Raw genomic sequence first — 17887 nt, 5'->3', positions numbered from 1 at the left:
TATATTTGTTTTACATCTTAAAGGTAAAGTTTCAATATTAAATCAAATTTAAACAGGAGAAGTTTGCTTACATAAAATAATATTCTTCGACTGCTTTTAGGACTTAACTGAGTCATTTTATCCATTATATTATTTTATTACAAAAACGTTTTATGCATGCTTTTTTTCGGAACATTTTAATCTAATAATAATAATAATTTTGATCCACATAATTTTAAAAAAATTCTTCATCGGTCGACTCCAGTTTTTATTTTAAATTTAAAATGTAGAAATGTGAAAGCTAATGAATTAAAAGCTAGCAAAGCCGTTGAATATTTAAAGTTTTTTATGAAACTGAGAGATAATGTCAAATTCCAAAGGACTTCTAATAAAGCTGATTCAACTTTGGACGTTATCTTTGATTCTATATATTATTATAATTGTAATAAATTGTAATTCAATTCATGTTTTTATTTAGTTGAAAAGTTGAGATCACTAACTTTCAGTAATTGTATTCTTTTTTTAAAATTATTATTCTAATTTGAATCACAATAGTTAAAATTCAAAATTAGGGGGGGGGGGAACCTATTTTTCCTTCATGAGAATTTTCATTTTATAATAATCTAGCATCTATCATACAAGAGAGGATATCATGTTCATTGATATAAATATATATTCCAATCCCGAAGCCGTAATTTAATATTTTTTTCAACTTTAATACACTATTTTTTAGAATTTATACTGGTATAATCAAAATCATCAAGATAACAACAGGGAAAGTTGTATTAAAATGCAATTTACTTCAAAATGCATAAAAATGAGTTATTCTTTCCAAAAACATGCGGAGTAAAACGCCATTTTAATTTCTATAAATATCCGTTCCGGGAAATCACGAACTTAGATGTCACACGCAGTCAGTAAAATGAATATATTTCGAACAGCTCAAACAATACGAACACACAGACCTTATTGTCTACCAACATTTCACGCACAAGCATTAAAAGAACAAACAAAAAAATCCACCAAAAACATTTCAAGATAAAACCGGAAATGAATCCTATTCCTGCCCTTCTATAATTCATTTTTCCTTTCAATTATATTAAAGAGTCCCTACAATAATACTGGAATGCAGGTGTTATTCTTTTAATTCAGCTTCGAACTAAAAAGAACACGCAACGATGAGCTCCGTTGGTTATTAAAACCGACGATCGGCATTGTGACAAACGATTTCTTTTTATTTTTGTGTGCATTATTGTTTTGTTCTTTCAATTCCTATCGCTTTAGAACGATGGAGACTAAATAGAATCATCCATGCATGTTTAAATGCTGGACTAATACGGTTTCATTTGGGGTCAGTCACTATCTTTCGAAAATTTATGTCTTAATAAGCTTGTTTGTATCCTATGACCCGAAAATCAGGAATTAGTTGACTTTAAAGCACGTGATTCGATTCTTTAGATTATTACAATAATTTTGATTATAGGTAATCCATTAAGATATATAAATATCGGAAAAATATTGAAACAAAAAATAATTTAAGCTTAAAATTTTAAAATTACTAATGTATTTAATGAGACAATTTTTTTGAAATTAAAAAAAAAAAAGATTTTATTTCTTTAGAAATTGTTTAAATAATTGTTAATTTTTTTTACTGAAGAAAACGATTTTTCAAATGCATTTTCGGTATTAAAATATTCCGTTAAATGAAGTAACGGTGTATGAAAAAATAATTTAATAATCTTGTTTATATTCTATGATCCGAAAATCAAGAATTAGTTGATTTTAAAGCGCGATTCCGTTCGTTAGATTATTACAGTAATTTTGATTATAGGTAGCCCACTAAAACATATATAAATCTGAAAAAAAAATAATAATTTCAGTTTAAAATTATGAATTAATAATGCATTTAATTAGTTGATAATTTAAAATTTAAAAAAAAGATTTCCTTTAGAAACTGCTTAAATAATTTTTACTTTTTTTTATTGAAGAAAACGACTTTTTCAATGCATTTCCGGTTTTACCGTGTTAAAATTTAATGTTAAATGGAGTAATGGTGTATGAAAAAGAATTTTTTATTAAAAAAATATTAAATATTAATATTGCAGTCAATAAAATAATAAACAGATTTATCTACCGTTTATTATTGTAACAGCTGAATATTTTCGAATAATAACATAGCTAATATAGTGATGAAGATATTAACAAAGATACATTTACTATCATTAATTTATATCTTTACAGTTACAATTAAGGAAAATGAAAACAAAGCAACAAGCACACAAGTGAACCTTTTCATCAAGTATGGAATTTATATTTTTTAACTGCAGAAAACTTTTAACTGAAAGAGTAAAATATAAAAGCAGCGAGTTATTTTTAAAGAGTTAAACATTTCATTATTTGATTTCTTTATATCACAGAACATTTTTGGAAACAATAAATAAAAATAATGACAATAGATTTGAGTTGTTATACCATGAAAGATTATTTTAACCATTTGCACAAAAAAAAACTTATATAAAGAAACGTTTTTCAAACAAATGAAAATGAGAACTGCATATTGATCAACATTTTGGAAATTTACAACACATAAAGCACAATAGATTACCACATGGTCAACTATTAGTTTAATTCACAGCAATTTGTCAGAACTGCTTTAAACAAATTTATATCAATATTAAATCTTAATAAATAAATAAAAACTAATTCATTTCCAAATAAAACAGTTAAATTACATAAAACAGATTGACTTTTTTGATACTATAATTACAAGAGAAGTTGAAACAAGGTATTAGTTCTCTCAAAAATGCTAATTTAAAATACATTTTGCACAAATTTAAAATTTCTAACTGAATTAATAATTTATTTCAATTTCCAAAGATGATTACTCATTTTTATTAGCATATATTTCGGGGGGGGGGGGAATCATTTACAAATCTGATAGCTTGAAAAATGGACATTTTATTTCAAAACTGTAAAAAATAGGATGGAAATTTTGTAATAGGATTTTATAAAATAAAAAGATGTCATAAATGATCTAAATAATTTAAATATTGAATTTTTTTACTGGTTTTTAACAGCAAATAGGGAAAAAAAACATGATAATCAGTTCAATCATATATCAGCAAGGAAGACATTGTCATTCTGTATTAACATACTTTTCTTCTACTGATGAAATCTTCTGGATACATCTTATAATATCTGAAGTAGTTTGACGGAAGTATTCATACCAACTCAAACCAAAGCTATGGTGTGCATGCAGGCCTGAAGAAATACATAGGCGTCATCAATCAGGAGTCGCGATGTAGAAAAAAGTTGAATTAGTTCAAGTGTTTTCTTCTTCATCAAACAGTTTGAATTCTCAACATAATCCTTTAAAACAGAACACAAATATATAAAGACAGATACTAATACCAAATTAAGAGAAATGTTGAAAAGCCAATCCACAAATAAAAGTTTCAACTTTTTAAAGTATCGTTTCTAAACATAAAAAAAATATAATTCATAATACAACATGAAAAAATATTTAAGCATAAATTCATAATTCTAAAGGAATAATAAGAAGAATATAAATCCTGGTGATTTGCCAAAAGAGAAAAGCCTTTCTTAAAAAAATGGTCTAGTCTCTTCAGCAAAAATCACCGGGATAAGAAAATAATATAAAATTAAAATTTAATTTTAATCAAATTACTATAACATTTTAAAATCAATATATTAGATATACATGTTATAAAAAACAAAATGATAGAAACTCTAAAATATTTATAGCTTAATATACTACTAAATGATTGCAGAAACTACTGCAGGAATAACATGTTAATTAATATTTTAACGATAGGTTTTTCTTCAATTATAAAACCATAGAACTGAAAAGGAATATATCAAAGTTCAGGAGAGAAAAGAACACATTAATTTTAACACTTGCTGATTTTTTTAACACTGAATTTTAAGAACTAAACATATATAATGGAAAATAGTTTCTGTAGAACTATTTATTTAATCCTTGTTATCCTTTAACATGTTTGGTTTTCAAATATGTTCATATGCATTGAAGTTAAAAAAAATCCTATTAAATTATCATTCAATTTACTTCTAGTAACTTTGGGAAGCATTTGAGTGACTACATAATTCCTCAGGCAAAATCAAATAGAAAAAAATGTATTGAATATCATTCATATACAAAATAATAATACATTAGATAATCCAATTTATTGATAAAAAATACATTTTTCATTTAAGATACATTTAGATAGGTATAATTCATATTATTAAAAATTAAATATTTTATATTATGTAATAAAACTTAAATTGTACTTGTAATAACTACAGTTCTAGATATGATACACTCTAATCAGAACTTTCAGTGAATGTAAGCAAATTAATTCAAATACCTTGTAAAAAAGTTTATAAAATATTTTCAAACTGCCAATTTATTCACAGATGAAAAAAATCAGGATGCATTCGTTTGTAAAATTATGCTGTGCTTCTAAAATTGGAAAATCTAAGAAAATGAAACATTATTCCGTGCTAAGTAAGAAGAAAGCAATTATCAGCAAAATTTAATGAAATATGTTAATGATATTTGTTTATAGATATTGTAGGGCAAGCTGCAAAAATTTGTGACAATATTATGAGTTTGCAAATTATGCCAGTTAGAGCTGGACTAGTCAACTTTTAAGAAGTATTGTCTTATAATATTCTACGTAGAATTTTAGATCAATTATCAATTGTGTTAGTTAAAAAGACTATTTTTCTTACAGAGAGCAGACGTTGAGTTTCGACTTCTTCCTCCACCAGAAAGATTGATCTGAAAATATAAGTGAACCTTACTGTCACAAGAAGCTTGTTAAAATAAATGTTTGAAAATCTAATCAAATCCATGTAAATAGAGATATTTAAATAGGAACTCACTATTTAAGTTTGATTTTCTCATCTTTATTTCATTTTTAAAATGTACATTATTATATATCAGAATTAACTAGTAAACAAAACACATATACTTAAATCTTCTTGCAGTAGGAGTTTAGTTAGATATATTAACTAGAACAATGGAAAATATTGTAAAATATACTTAAAAGTATTTCCAAAAAATAGAGAAAGAAATTGCATTAGATATAAAATTTGTACAATTATATACTTTGAAGTTATTGAGGAAAATCATTAAAATGTGTATAAATTTTTAATTAAAAAGTATACTTAAATTTCAAAGAACCTTTCTTATAGAATGCTACTTGCGAGTGAAAATAACTAAAAGCAAAATACGTTTAAAATGCTGGGTTTGTTGAGTTTTCCTTTTATGACAAAAATAGAAGAGTAGTGGTGGTGGTGGGGAGAACCCTTCCAAAATGGCACTTTTATGCAAGTTATGATTATGGTAACCTTATATAAACAAACAACAATAAAAAACACCCTTCAGTCCCCCCCCCCCAAAAAAATAGCATTGCTTTGAATAAAGGTTGCAAACAAGATATATATACTAAAAATATAACAAGGAAAAATACTTAACTGCCAATAGCAAGTAGAAACAATGCATATATAATGCATTTCATAAACAATATTTTAAAATTCTTTCTGTTTTTACATACAATATATGAATTCAATTAACATAATATTGCCTCAAATATACAAAAATAATATTTTTGACATTTTCATAAAACATTGAAATTTTATTTGTAAATCAGATATTTCAACTATTAAAATAGGATGAATTTCCAACTGCAAGACATAAGGAAAAATAAGAGCAAACAATGGATGGGATATAATATATTTTCCCACTTTTTTGCATTAAAATGTAAATTTACTTACTAATACTGTCTTTAGTGCTCCTCTCATATCAAAGCATTTGAAATATTTGCATCAATTTTAATCTTTTCAAAATTGGATCATGGATTTTGTTTTGAACAAATAATAGATATATAAATTTGAATCATATCCTTCAAAACCAAATACATATAACTGAAAATATCCAGTAGATGAAAGATGCAATCCATTGTTATTTTTCTCATAACTCTTGTGTAGAATGTACAACTAACTATTCAGCCATTTTATCCATGCAACTGTAACCCAATTGAGTTAAACTTAAAATACACTTTGCTTAGAAAGAAGTCAATATTTTAAATATAATCTTTCATATTCTAAAAACTTTCAGAATGCCAAACAGAAGAATAAACTTATAAATTTATAAGTAATGACAAAAGATAAGATTCAGTAAGTTTGAATTAAATTGCATAATTGGCCAGATTATAATATTAAAAGATAAATTTCACAATTTTAATTACAATCTAATTCAAAACCAAATTATATATATAATTTTTAATTAATATATGCTCTAAAAATAATTTTTGAATAACTTGTTCTCTGGTGTCAAAATAACTTTAATTTCTGAATTGTATGCACTCTATTTTTTCCCTCCCACAGAACCAAAAAGATACATTGAAAAATTTCTTATAAAAACTATATAAGCTCAGAATACTTTCTCATGGTCTCTTTTTCCTGCTTTTTTGCCTTCCATTTCTGTTCTTCTGTTGTTCATAGCATTTTTGGGAGAAGGGGGGGGGGGAACCTCTAAAAATTAAAATAATTCCTTGAAATTATGATGAATAAAAATCATTAAAGGGATACATGCTTTTTTTTACAGCATGTAATATATTTGAAATAACTTTAAAGGTTAAATTTGAAAATGATTAATAATAGTCAAATATTATGGGATGAATACTATAACAGGATAATTCAAGATTTTAAGTAAAACTGATTGTTATCATACATAAATCTAACTTAATGACAAATTTTTGTAACTTATCCATAACTTACATTAAAATTTTTTTTTATTTCCATAGTTTATACTACAATATGATCAAAAGTAAACATAATATGCATCACTATAGCTTTTAAAAATAAAAATAAATATTATTTGTGCCTTAACTATTGACAAATATTACTTATGAAAGAGCCTATTAATATGCAGTCTTTGGCCATAAATAGCTGGAATTAAGTTAATGCAAAAGTACAAAAATCCTTTAGGAAGAATTAAGACTATTATTTTGGTATTATATTAATTGCTGGAAATGAATATGATTATAGACCAGATGGAAATTTGATAGACATAAGAATATAGTATGGTCTCTTTGTTCTTTACACTTCTGTCAGTTATTAAGATAGTAACTATTCAGGATGATGGCCGATGAATTTTTCAATTTTTTTTTTATTGATTGAACAGAGCTAATTCTTAGATTTTAAAACCCTATATGACCAAGTCCTAAATTCAATTTAATAGCTGTACAACCTTTTGGATATCATAAACTATAAAATCTCAACTAGCATGTCATTTTTTTTTTTTTTTTTCTTAGTTGAACATCCAAGTATTAGCTTGAAATGTGGTAGAGAACACTAGTGTCATTAGTTGTTCTTTTCTTCTCTATGTTCTAAATTTTTCTTTTTTCCTTGGAAATCTCTGCTTGAATCTGTCAGTTTATTATGCACCTAATATTTATGTATTAACTAAATATCATTAACAAATTTCAGTATTAACGACATCACATGCCATCTGCAAATTTTAGTTATAAAAAAATCTATTAGTGTGCAATCACTGGCAGTCACTAGCATGGGGTTAAATATGAGGCATTTTGCATTCTTTATTGTAAATCAACACTTCTGAATATAATTAAATTCTAATTAAAAACTCAAACACTATTACAACAAATATAGTAAAGAAGAGGAAGAACTTTGACTTCTTTTCAAATTATTGAAAGATAAATTCTGCATTTACTCCTCAATTATTTTATATAATTGAGGAGTAAATGCAGAATTTATATATAGTGCTATAATTTTATCTTCTCTCACTAAATAAAAACCCAACTAATTATACACTTAGAGTACCTGAAGAGGACAGATAAGAGAAACAGATAAATGATAGGATCAGAGTTGTGGTAAATAATTTCAGGAAGTAAAAATTTAATCATTTACAGATACAACAGCTACACTAACTTATAAGGAAAACAAAAAAATTATGCTGGTACAGCATCTGCATCACACATATGGCTAAAGATCTAGAATTAAAACTAATAATATAAATGAATATGAAAACTCCCAACTAAATCAAGGAATACAATATTTTTAAACAAGAAACAAGGATTCAGTTTAAAATTTATTTTAGATAAATTTCAGCAAGGGTGGATCAAAGCATCAGAACATAGCAACAAAATAGTTATTCTACCACATAATCATGATTTTCATCTGTACATGTAAGGGGCAAAACTACTACTCTCTTATTTGTGAAAACATGTCTAAACATAGTTTTAATTTTAAAAGTTTTCATGTCTACATGATGCCAATTTAAGACAAAGCTAAAGAATAGTTACCAACTACTTCAACAAATTTTATAAATGCAAGAAGCAAAAATAAGCTTCATTAACTAGATGATAAATATTATATATATATATAGCTTTTGGTGTCGTTCATCAACAAAATTCTTTGCAAAACCAAAGAACACAGTGTACAGATACCCCCCCCCCCCTCCCCAATCTCTGCCAAATAATAGAGAACTTGCCATATATCAATGAAAGAGAATGGCTTCCACAATTTTAATATTCTTTCAAGGATGAAAGTGATAACTTCCCTATTTATCAAAGAACACAGCATACAGATTATTTTTTTCCAATTCCTGCCAAATAGTACAAAACTTGCCATATATCAATGACAGAGAATGGCTTCCACAATTTCTTTGAAGGGTGAAAGTGATAACTACTTGGCTCCAACGTAGAGTAATGAGCTTTTAAGCTTAGAAAGTTTAGGGAGAAAAAATAATATGGAAAAGAGTAATATGGAGAAGAATAATGAAATATGATGACAATCCCATACATATGACAATATTAAAGGAAAAAAAAATAAAGAAATATAAATTAATTCAACTGAATGTTAGAAGAAAATACATTTATACTTAAATTAATTCAAAACAATTTTAAGTTATATGTAAATTCCGCAACTTAATTATAGGAAATAACTTTACAGATAACTTGATTCTTGATGCTGATGTATATATTATTTGCTTTTATTTAATATTGAATTTGAAAATTTTATATAATACATAGATAAGCATACAAATTAACTTTCTTCAAAATATATTTGTAACTATAAAGATACTGTTTAAAATTCATAATTTGAATACATGTTAAACAGAAAATAATTCTTTTTAATAATAAGACCAAATAATTTCTGAGAAAAACATTAGACAAAGCAATTCAAAACGTAAAATTATTATATATTTACAAATAAATGCATTTTAATAATTTACTAATATAAAAATATAAATATGTACAATTTTATATTAATTTAAAATTTTAATAATAAATATTTCTAACAAGCTGTTGAATAAAAAACACTAAGGTATTATCAAACAAAATTAAAATATATAACCTGCTCCAAAGTACAGATGATAATGAAAGAAAATGGGATACATAGAACTTCAGCTTTGTCTGAAATTCCAGTGATTATATTAAACATTATACACCCTTACTTTCTCTTGAAAAACAAAATATTTAAACGATAAACAGTTTTCAATGAATTAAAATATGTAATTCAAATGAAATCGTGATTAATGAATAAATACACAATCCCGATTTGAAGCTGGGGGAAAAAAATGGTTCATTACCAGAAGTTTACAGCAATACTCACGCTATCAGTTATGAAGTCCCGACAAGAGCTTCAGTTACCACATTGTTGATATACAACAGTTACTCACGAAGTGTCATTAATGGATGATCAGTCGGTAATTCCACTTTCTACGTAATTACTCCCACCGCATCATCAAAAGACGCCAACTTCGACTTCTGCTGTCTCCTTTACTCGCTTTACCCACAATGCCTCTGAAATCAGAACCATTAGGAGGATGTTGTTGAAGAAAAAATTGGATGACTGCGCATGACAGCCTGAAATTTTCTCCGTAGTTTTTTATTAATTTATAGTCCTTAAACCAACCTGTTTATCAAAAAAGAGGCTTTTGTAACCGCAACTTACAAATTCCCTTAAATATATTTACTTCTACTTTTATAAACTGTCAATTATATTCTATGAAATTAAGATTGTGAAGACAACGGACATGCACATTGATGGAGTTTTTACTTTCCAAATACATTCGCGATCTGCCAGATGGTACAGGCGCATGCGTAGCTCGTGCTGCACTTCGGCGGATGCTAATTAGCGGAATCAAAATTTATTCCCGAAAGCAAAAGATGTTTACAAACGCGAGGTGCTCAATACGTGACGGTTATAGTGTCTCTTGTCGTGATTTCGCTGCATGTGATTTTCGAAGGTGGCGAATTTACCGTGGGTTTTTGATATCCATGGATGTTGTTTGGTTTTTAAAAACTCTTATAGAAAGTGGAGTAAAATCTAAAAAATTAGAATAAAAAACTTAAATTTTGTTTTTCTCTTCGGATGAGAGAAAGCGGACAATTTTAAGTTTTACTTTTCGCGGCGAAAGTTTGCGTACTTTCGGTTTCTTTTTCGAAATTAGAATGAGTTTTTAAGAGACTATTCAATTTAACAGAACTGATCCACATTTAATGGGCAAACATTTTTTAAAAACTTTATTCAAAGAAATATTAATAATCGACTTTAAAAGAATTTGCTGAAAAGTTCAGACGATTTTCACCGAATAGGTAAGTTGTAACTTTTTTCTTTTTCGCGCCTGCAGAAATGGAATATTTCATTAAGCATTAACTTTTTGAAGGTTAATATGAAGTTCTTTGAAAGAAATTAATGTCAGAAAAGGAAGAGTAGTCAATAACAATTTTCTCAGAAACTACAGCTATGTTTGAAAAAAAAAAAAAAAAATCAGTCGTTGCTTCTATTTCTCTTAAATGAAGACTAATAAAGACAGTCTAGAAGAAGATTATCATTCCATTTTATATGATTTATAGATTAATTTTTATGAATACAAATATTTAAAAATTATTTTGGTGACGAAATGAAAAAATAAAATATGAATTTTTTACATGGTTTAAAAAAACTAGATTCAAATTTTAAAGAAATAAGAATGCCATTTCGTAAGTTATATTGTACAATTTTCTCTTACTTCGAAATAACATTTTTTCTCTTACTTCGAAATAACATTTTTTGCTGATAAATTTTTAAAGATGTTCATATCGATATTGTGGTATCGTTTTTTGTGAGCACCCATTCCGCCTTTATTTATAATTAGTCCTTTATTACAATGATTTCAATATGCAGTTTGATTTTGTTTCATTTATGGAATTACATCATTCGTTCCTGATGATCATCCTTGTAATTTTGAAATATAAATCATGCAAAGAAGCCAACACTTTAGCAAATTTCGCACCACACAAACAAGATGTTTAATGAAGTGAAAGTTTTTTTGGAAAGATCTTATCCGACGTAACGTGATTCATCTAATCTTATAAATTATCTCTTAAAGTTCCATTTATCTAATTTATTTCATAAGATTAAAATATTCCACGAAGGAGTGACACAATTGAAAGCCCTCCAAAAGTTTCTAACATTATTCCTTTTCGCTGAAGGGGTGTTATTATTATTTTTTACTTTCTCGTTCGCAATATATATATAAAAGAAAACATTGTAATCGTCAAAAGATTCGATGGCGAGATTTTGAAGAATTTGTATGTTTCAACTTTTCCTGAGTCTGAGAAACACATTTTTAGAATTATATTCGTTTCTCTGTTTGTGAACACGATCATTAAAAAAATGCTTTGAGCTAGATAGATGAAATTTGATATATATTCTTTACATTAATTTTATAGAGGTTTATTAAATTTCGAACGAAATACATTCAGACGAAGTTGCCCATCTGAATGCATGTAAACACAATAAATACAAAACGAAAATAGCTGGTAAGTAAAATTTTGTCTACTGTTTTAGTATTTAAAATGTTGACCGGAATAAAATTTTGAATCATATCCTTGAAAAGGTTGTCCGTCTCTCGATCTACACAATCACATGCACGTAAAAACACGAAAATTAAAAACGCAACAACTTAATAAGTGAAATTTGGTATGTGATCTTGTTACTAATAAAAATGTATTATCTCTGTGTGAAATTTTGATTTCAATTTTTCGATAAAAAATGTACAAAATGCATACTCAGTTTTCTTCTTTACTTATGTATGGAACTGAAAATAAAAATCGGAGCAGTTACGGCGTTTATAGCTTTGCTCTTGTTTCACAATTTTTAATGTGAAAGGGAAGGGATAGAACTTTTAATAGAGAATAAACGAGAAGGTTTTGGGTAGATCACTTCTGTTGATTTAGAAAATTGATTAGAAATTTGAAATTTTAGCAATAAGTTTGAAAACTGTTATTTGCAAAAAAAGTATTAAAATACTTTTTACATTAAAAAAACATTTTTTGTAATATCGTAATAAAGTGAAAAATTTGAATATTGAATTGAAAGGGGATAAAAAAACTCCACCTTTTCCAATTGATTGGTTGGGTTTAAAATTTAATAAAAAAGCTACAACTTTATGTAAATAATTCGTGCAAAATTTATCCATTTAGGTTATTGTATTTTAAAATTATTTTACTGAAATATTTCCCTTGCAGATTTGGTTTTAAAACTCTTATTTTTAATCTCAATTAAAATGCATCAAAACCCCCGAGCTTTTTTTATATGGCCATGTTTATAAGTTTGCATACAATCTATAAATACGACACGAGATATATATGATGTAAAAATTGAATAAAATATTCTACAATTTTAGGTTGCTGTACATAGAGTTACTTCTTGAATACTAAACATTTAGTAAAAAAAAAAAAAAAAAAAAAAAAAAAAAAAAAAAGAGTTTTCGAAATTTTATTTAAATTTTTAATTCAAAATTAATAGAATGAATTTTAAAATTTTTCTACAATAACTTTAGAGCATATTACCCTTTTACACTACTTTAAAAATTCGAAGAATTTGTGACTTTAATTTAGTTTTTGGAAAAACATTTCCTCCGACTTTATCAAATTTTCCAAAATATTTTTAAATGCATTTTACTAAAATACTTTTCATTCATTTATTTTTTTTCTGATTTTGTACACGACCGCACCGTATGCATTAAATGCATCTATTGTGTGTGCATTATTGTTACTATAACTAAGCATATATAAAGAGTGTTATATAAAGTTCATTTTTTTTAATTATATGCATAACTTATTTGCCATTTTAATATCCAACTTCAAGCTTTAAGGAAGCCATTTTTTAATGAATCTTGCAATTTCCAATAATGAGTACAACATCTAGACCCAAACGTGTTTTTGCAAACTTCTTCACCATACGAACGGAAAACTGTTTGGTCCTGATGGACTGGGAGTATAGATAGGGTACCTTAACAAAATCGGATTTTGAGTCCGTCAACCCTCGGATTTGAGACTTGACTGCCCCCTGAATTTTTATTTGACCTATATATCTTTAGATATTTATAATATTGAAATACATTGTATTGATGCTATTTATTTTTCTCTATTTTTTAAATCAAATAAAACCAGTAGGACTGGTCATCCCAAAACTTTTTCGCATACGCTCAATTTTTTTATTCTTTACAAAAGTTCCTCGCATAATAAACTCGTCATGCTAGAGAACGCCTGACATGGCATTGGCCGACAAGATTTCATTTATGACATGAATTTAGCATTTTTACTGAGTCTATTGTATCATCCTTGACGAGCTATTTGGGGATTAATCCCTGGAATGCGATTAATAGTATGAAAAAATCGAATTTGTGTTTTAGATTCGTTTTTCTCAACCGACTGAAACAAAAATTTGGCACAAAACTGCACTTATAGTCACAAAAATCAACTAATTTGGCGTATTTAAGAGATCGGTTTACTTATTTTGACAATACAGAGCGATAGACGGTCAACCTGTTGTTGGATTTGGAACAAAATTCGGCAGGTGTCTATTTTATCTATCTAGGTCTTTTTGTTATGTAATTATCGTGTTAACTTATAGTCGAACAGTCCGACAGACGTACTTTCTCTGAACATAAATTACTCAAAATTTGCAAACTTGATGTAAAGATCGTATAACAAATTTAAACCATCCAACTCAAAGGGTTTTTGAGTTATCTTTGACACAGACAGACATTCCCCCAAAAATGTGTTTTTCAAGCTCAGAGTGGTCTGAACAGTGGGGATTCTTTAAAATCTCGAGTTCGAACTTTTTTGTACATTATTATACTTTCTCTATACTTACGATACGAGAAAGTAAAAAGCATTTGAAAAATTATGGCTTAATTTTCAAGTGGCAAATGTGAAATATTTCATTAGTTTTATAAATTAAAGCGTTTGGTCACTATTGCATTTTTTGTACATATTCTCGTATACGAAATAAACAAATAGAAAGTATTATAATCGTCGAAACTTCCAAAATCGAGATTTTATGGATTTCCACCTTTTAGACCTCCCCAAGACCGAGGAAATCATTTCTGGTATTGTTTGTGAGGATGACCCAGAAACAGATTGGTATAGAGGACAGGAATATGGTATGTAATATTCATACCATAAGTATTTGGCAATCACAAATTTTAGATGTAATTCGAAATGAAAATATGTCTGTCTCTCTGTCAATATGCATGCGAACGAATAACTCAAGAAACGTTGTTGTTGTTTCTTATGGCACTTGCCATGGACAAGCCCGCTGTTACGAAGCCAGCGATTTTAAGCCTGTGGGGGAGCGTCTCTTGTTTTTATAGTAGCGCCAACTATGGCCAAGAGTACGACTTTGCTACTCACGCATCACTCATTCGCTTGCACAACCCCTTTTTACAGGAGGGCACATTCACACATAGAACAATGGAAGAACAACCATGCCCAAACGGGACTCGGACCTTGTCCTCGAAAGTCCGGATCACGGGGAAGACGCGCTACCCCTATGCCAGGACACCGGCTACTCAAGAAACGTTTTGCCATTTGCCTATTTGCATATGAACGCAGTAAATCAAAAACAGAACGTAATAAATAGAATATAATATTTATGCATCTATACCAAAGATCTATATAAAATCTTAATTTTAACCCATCAGAGATGTAAAATGGCGATTTATTACTATGAAGGTAGCTTCCATCAAAAAGCCAACACAAATACGAGGATGAGAGGTTACCATATAAGTAAATGAGTTGTCGCTTTCCTAGATTTTAAAGCAGGTTTTTGTGGGATTGAGCTACACTATCCGAATGATGGATGCACCTCCTAACCGGGAGGCTCCAACTATGGGCCAAAATACAACTGGTTCAGTTGTGATGACTCAAATCTCAGCTTTCCGCTTAGCGTTGTTTCAACGAATGTCTTTCAGATTCTACTGGATACTTAGGAAGGGCGTGGGTAATTTCGTTCCGGTTACTAAAATTTGATAACAGGTATTAGTTTCAAGATACCGAGACTAGCATTTTCGGATTCTCCGTGATCTGGGCGTCCCAGGTTCGAGTCCCGGTATGGGCATGGTTGTTCTTCCTGTTCTATCTGTGAGTTGTGTGAATGTGCCCTCCTATAAAAAGGGGTTGTGCAAGCGAATGAGTGATGCGTGAGTAGCCAAGTCGTACACTTGGCCCAAGTTGGCCCAAGAGGCGCTCCCCCTTTGGCTTAAATCGGCTGTCTTTGAACAGCGGGCTTGTCCATGGCAAGTGCCATAAGAAGCAACAGCTGCATTTTCGGACGATTTAATTCCGCAAAGTATGTGCCTTACCGGAATTTTTTTTTAGGCTTTGACTATGACTTATATCCATTTAGACACATTTTCTTTAATCTCGCCTATATTTTGGCAATATAAAGGCCTCCTGATGCACGCATAGACGCACGGCGAATTTTCGCATTTGAGAACTGACAATAAACGCAGATTGTTCCATAGTGTGTAAATATACAAGAAAGTAGAGGCTTATAAAAATATGCGTCGGAAATTATTAAAAAGAAACATAGTAGGAATTACAATGGTACACTAAAATGTGCATTTGGATGGCAATATGGTTTGTTAATTATAAAAGGAATTGATATCCAAGTTCAAATTTTCTTGGAATTTTTTTTTTTCACGTTAATAATAAAAAGAAGAAAAAGATTCAAATAAATTAAATGAAACTGATAACAAGTTGCTTCTGTGTGCATATTTTGTTTTTCATTTACTTCTACTTAGTAACAGCTGTTTCCGGATTTTTTTTTTGCCTCGTTACGTAGCAATTTTCTTTTTAATTTAAAAAAATAAGATAAGAGGGTATTTTTCTTATTGAAATGCGATGATACACCAGTTTCAAAGTAGCAGAGATAAATTAAAACTAATGATTGGTTGAATTTATGCCAATTTTTGAAGGAAGTAAAATGAATCATATTTAAGAATCACGCAAGAAATTTGTAGAATGACTCAAACAAAATATTGACATATAATATTTGAAGAAATATTTTTAGAACATTTAATTAATCTTATTTACACGTATTTTTTGAGATTAGTTTTGGTAGGTTTAACTGATATGGACATAGAGGTTACGGAATCTTTGTAATTCTGCACATTTTTCATTATTAAGTTGAAACTGGTTTATAATTTCAAAGTTTATTTGATCAAAAACGATGAATAAATTGACACATTATTTGCTATACTGTTAACAAATAATGTATCAATGTTAAAAGGATATTTATTCATTGTTTAGAATTTTAATAATTATTTTAAATGCATGAAGAAAATCACAAGCAACTATAAAAATTCAGAAAATTTGAGTAAATTAAAAAAATAAAATAAAAATGGAAATTGTGGAAACGGATGCCATTATGTCAAACGTATTTTTATAGAAAAAGACGTTGATTATGAGGTTTTGTAAATGATGGTGTAGTTCTGAAAAGGAATTTCTTTTTTAATTAATTGAAAAAAGTGAATGTAATTTATTTTACGATTTTTAAAGTTGGGCATTTTCTTGTGAATTGATTGATTCATTTTCAAATGTGTGTGTGTTTTAACCCTTTAAAGGTCCATTTTTTTTTCTAGTCATATTATGTTAAAATATTTTTAGGCTTGAAATTAGAATAAGAAAAGGGATTCATTTAGCTTATTAGATAAATTTAATTTGATGAATTAATTAATTTGGTTAATTAATAATTAAATAACAAATCAAGACACATCATTTTGATTGAGATAAAGAACTGAAGCATCTAAATTTCTATCTTTCTAAAACAATTTGTCAGAACTTATGCCAACCTACAAAATTTCATACAAAGATTGATAAATTTGGTGGGAAGTATACTTCCCACGGCCCTAGAAAGGGTTAACTAGACATTATTTAAATTGTTTGATTTTTGTGAACTGATTAAGAAAATCTGAAATGTTTTTAAAACTGGAATTTTTAGCGTAAAACATAATTTTTCAGCAATATTGTATCTTTAATAAATTACTCATTAGTTCTGTAGTTCGGTTATATATTGAAGAAAGAAATATATTTTTACTCTAATTTTTTTTAAAGTTTCAGCTGTGAAATAATAAATTTATAAATGTTTATTTAAAAATACCTTTATCTTTCTTTACATATTTTGTGAAATGTGACCGCATTTATTCAGAAGAAAAAAGGTAATGTTTAAACAGGATTTTTTTTTTTACATGTTTTGAGATTTAATGAAAAAACAAAGGGAAACCAGCACGAGTGGTCTGCCCAAAACTTTCAGGCCAAATTTGGTCACGCCGTACATGGTATTGTCATATAATAATTTCGAAATATTAACTTTTGGCTTGAATTTAGCAATTTTACTGTATCTATCGTGTCATCCTTTGCGATTAACCCCTGGTATGTGTTAATAGTATCCAAAAAATCAATTTTTTTTTAATCGATTGAAATAAAAATTTGACATAAAATTGCACTTGTAGTCACAAAATTCCATACCACATTTGATAAATTTAAGTCATTGCATTTTTCAATTATCGCTCTTATAT

Source organism: Argiope bruennichi, chromosome 10 (assembly GCF_947563725.1).
Source record: "Argiope bruennichi chromosome 10, qqArgBrue1.1, whole genome shotgun sequence".
NCBI classification, from domain to species: domain Eukaryota; kingdom Metazoa; phylum Arthropoda; class Arachnida; order Araneae; family Araneidae; genus Argiope; species Argiope bruennichi.
The sequence above is the reverse complement of the archived record's forward strand: the minus strand, read 5'-3'. Positions refer to the sequence as shown.